Source organism: Drosophila takahashii, chromosome 2R (genome assembly GCF_030179915.1).
Source record: "Drosophila takahashii strain IR98-3 E-12201 chromosome 2R, DtakHiC1v2, whole genome shotgun sequence".
Classification (NCBI taxonomy): domain Eukaryota; kingdom Metazoa; phylum Arthropoda; class Insecta; order Diptera; family Drosophilidae; genus Drosophila; species Drosophila takahashii.
The window spans coordinates 18,160,452-18,164,584 of record NC_091679.1 but is presented as its reverse complement, the minus strand read 5'-3'; positions in this window follow the sequence as shown (position 1 = coordinate 18,164,584).

Genomic DNA, 4,133 nt, shown 5'->3' with positions numbered 1-4,133 from the left:
ATATCTTTAATGAGTTCAGGTAAATTCAATGCACTTGACTTCCTCGTGCGAAGGTTACAATAATAGAACAAAAAATTCCATATTTTTTCTTTTCTATCTTCTCTCTTTCTTGCGGTCGAGTTGGCAGCATCACATTTCTTATCGATTTATGATAACTATCAAGAATCGGCGCAAGATTTAAATTACAAAGTAATAAATGACAAGGGCAATTGGGCTTTGACCCAACATAAACAATAATTAAATTATGTAAAGAAAATAAGGTCACGCTGGCGCACGGATAGGGAAAAATATTACTTGCTTAATAATATTAAAATTCGGATTGTATTATATTTTTATGGATTTAATTATTGTTTGCACTTGACCCACTGTGCGCTGCAGAATGCGTGGAGAGTACGTAGCTGTATGTATGTATGTATGTATGTGTATATCAGCTGGATAGCGGATGAGCACCGATTGCGGTAATTGTGGAGACTTCGATTACGAATAGCGGAATAGCTTCGAAATGCAAAATATGTTTTCGGGAATTTATTGAAACAATTAGCTCTAAAATGTATGTGGATAGAGTGGACTGTATTTTGATATTTATGTAAAAAATATATGCACGCAGCAGAAACACAGTAAAAACACAAAGCTGCCAATTTCGGCGGATCACTTTGAATTTGAAATATTTACTGCGTCTGGATTATATATTTTTAACAGATAATCGGAAAATGTAGTTTATAGACCATATATATTAGGGTCTTGGAATTGATTTAGACACGCAGAGTCGTAGAAGTGGACTGTATTAGAATATTTATCTATAAATATATACACGCAGCTGGAACACAGTAAAAACGCAGAGTGCTATTTTGCGGAACAATTTTAAAAATCGTAAACTTTTACCGTGGCTGGGTTATATTTTTACATACACTTCGAGTTTTTTTTAATATATATTTATTGTAATTTAAATAAATTGTCACTGCGGATTTGCAAACTTGTGGATAGCCACGGAATTTTTTGGAGTGCACGGAATTTGTTCACAAAGGAATTGCGATATATTGGAATATATATATTAAATGCCGTTGCGTCGCATTAAATCTCATTTGGATTTAGACAAGAAATCATACAACAAGTTGAACAAAATGGGGTTCAAGCAACTGGCTGTATGACCGGCAAATAATATTAATAAGTAGCACTTATATGGAGCGGTTCAAGCCACCGTAGCTGCTGGTGAACGCTGGTACTAGTGGAACTTCTGGAAATATCCGGTCGATGGATCAAATGTTGGGGCGGGGGTGGCTTGATTGTCGAAGCGCTGGTGAGCCCCAGGAAAAGCGGATGAATTTCCGCGCAGAAATCGTATCGAAAAGCACGGGTAGAAAACTTCGGGGTTTTGCGCGACGTGCGGCTGTTTATTTGGACACTTGTAAATTGGCACTGCCTAAACCTAACTTAGCTTAAGGGCTCCAGAGAGGAGCGGAGACTTGCGGGAGAGTTAGAGAGGGAGAGCGAAGGGCAGTGCGAGCAAGCGAGATGTGGGCAACTGGAGAAAACTGCCGCTCGACAATGCCTCCAGAAATTAAACGCCTTTCTTGCGTGAACATAGTTTTTTTCCAATTAATTTCCATTTAATTTTTCGGACGTTCCGACGGCAGCTATATGATTTAGTGGTCCGATTTTCTAAATATTTAATTCGAAATTCAGAAATATATAAAAAATAATATTCTACTCTAGAAGGTAATATTTGAAAAAAAACCGAAGCTAGAATTTTTTGGACGTTTCCTTCCTATTGGGACCGATCCGGTCAGTTCCGACATATAAACTACCTGCAATAGAAAGAAGACTTTTGGGAAAATTTCATCCCTATAGCTCAAAAACTGAGAAACTAGTTTGCGTAGAAACAGATGGACAAACGGACGGACAGACGGACATGGCTAGACCGACTTGTCTAGTGATGCTGATCAAGAATATATATACTTTATGGGGTCGGAAACGTCTCCTTCACTGCTTTGCAAACTTCTGACTGAAATCATAATACCCTCTGCAAGGGTATAATTAAAAAACAAGAAAGGAAGCTAGCTGTGGCTGGCTGAATACCCTTGCACATCATTCTAATTAACTTACAAAAACATTTAATTTCTATTTTCTTGCATATATATAACAACAAACAAAATTTTAGCTGATCTCTTATTATTTTGGCATTAATTTGTTGATCCTTCCTATGGCAGCTATACCGGTCAGAATGTTGTTAAATTTAATTCAAAATTTTAAAAGGTTAAATAAAAACAGAGAAGAAGAGAATGTATTAAAAATCAACAAAGATATTATATTTTTTCTATTAATTTCCATTTAATTTTCCGATCTTTCCTATGGCATCTATAATATAGTGGTCCGTGTTTTTAAAAATTTAATTCGAAATTCAGAAATAATTAAAAAACAAGAAAGAAAGTTGTTTATTGATTGGCTTATAGTGTATTTAGACTACTAGAATCATTTTCGAATATTCAAAAATGATGCAAGGCGTTTACATTATAGATGCGGCCTTAAATCATACGAATTTGAAGAAAAATGACATAAAAATCGGGCGTTACTTTTGTATTCCTTTACATTTTCTAGTAAATTTTCGAACCTTCGTCAAACATTCGAGAAAATTTTCTCTTCTTCTATCCACAGGGTTTTTATGGAAAAAAATCAGAACATTCTACTTTACGTCGCATGTCAATGATTCGCCCAGTCTAAACACACTATTAGATGCCTGGCATACAGTAGATAAACTGTCTGCCTAAAGTCGTCGCAACTAGAAATTGAACCAGTTGGACTAAGGATTGCATATGAGGCTCTGAAGACTAGAGCGACAGCCTGTGTTGAATGCAAAATCAGTAAAACTTGATTGTAGGAGCCAAAATTGTTACTGATTTTATTGTATAAACTTAACGGTATTTATAGGTAAAAAGTGCATAGGTTAACAGAATAGGTATAAAGCAAAGTGTCGGGTATTATGCATTATTGGCAATGGGAGCAAGGCCAGTTACAATTCAGCAGAAGAAGCTTGTGCAAATAAGTGGGTCATTGATAATGTTGCTGATGGCTTGACCCAATATATGATACTTCAGAGCGCTGACTTATAACTATTGCTGCGATTGAACATTCTCCCGGCCGTTGAACAAGTGTTCAACCATCGCTAATGCTGAACGCAAAACTTCGTGGGGTAGGTTCAGGTGATGGCTGCTCGTCGTTCTTTTGGTTGGTGCGGGTTGGTTGTCGTGGGTTCCAGTTGACGAATCGCCTTCGGAGACTATATGCAATGATCAATATTATTGATATTGCTAACGCAGCATACGTGGCTGCTTGATGATGCTGCACAGTGGTAAATTGATTTGACCATGCTGTATCCTTTAGCTTAGCCAGCCTTTGTTGTAGACGATCTAGCTCGTCTGATGTATCTTCCACATCGGGCGTTGTTATATTGCCAAAACGAATGTACGCTAAATGTGATTCGGTGATCATCGTGCTGAATGTGCTAATGCTAATGTTCACGTTTCGTGGGGTGCAGCCCCAATAAGCCCGATCTATTAAGGTGAATGGTGGATGGCATTCCCTTGCATACAGCTTGAAGTTCTATTTGGTTGTGGGTCGCAAACATCCATCTGTTTCGTTGATGCGTCCTTAACCAAATCAAGTCTGCCTTCGACTTAATAATCTCACAGAGTGTTTCAGATTTGTTGTTGAATAGCTGAAATTCTCACCGATTTTCAGCGTTGAATGCGGCTTGATGGATAAAGCAAATGTGTTCGTTGTTGATAGTACTAGACATTGCTCGAACTCATCCTCAGCAAGATCAATGAATTGATCTCTATGGGAATTTACAGCGATGATAGGTGTCTTAATGTCAAAAATATTCCAGCCTCCTAAGAGCCACGTCGGGATGGGGATGATGCTGAAGACTTCCTGCTGTGCTGTTGATACCAGAGGCACTGTCATGTTGAATATAACATGATCTTTAGTTGTAGTTCCGTCGGCGCGCATGATTTTATAGAGTTCCATTACATTTTCCGACGAGACCGGCAACATCTGATCCGGAAGTAGATGACCCCGAATTTTGTCTAATTGGTCTCTAAGCTGCTTAGGAGTTACCAGCATGGGACTGATGGTTC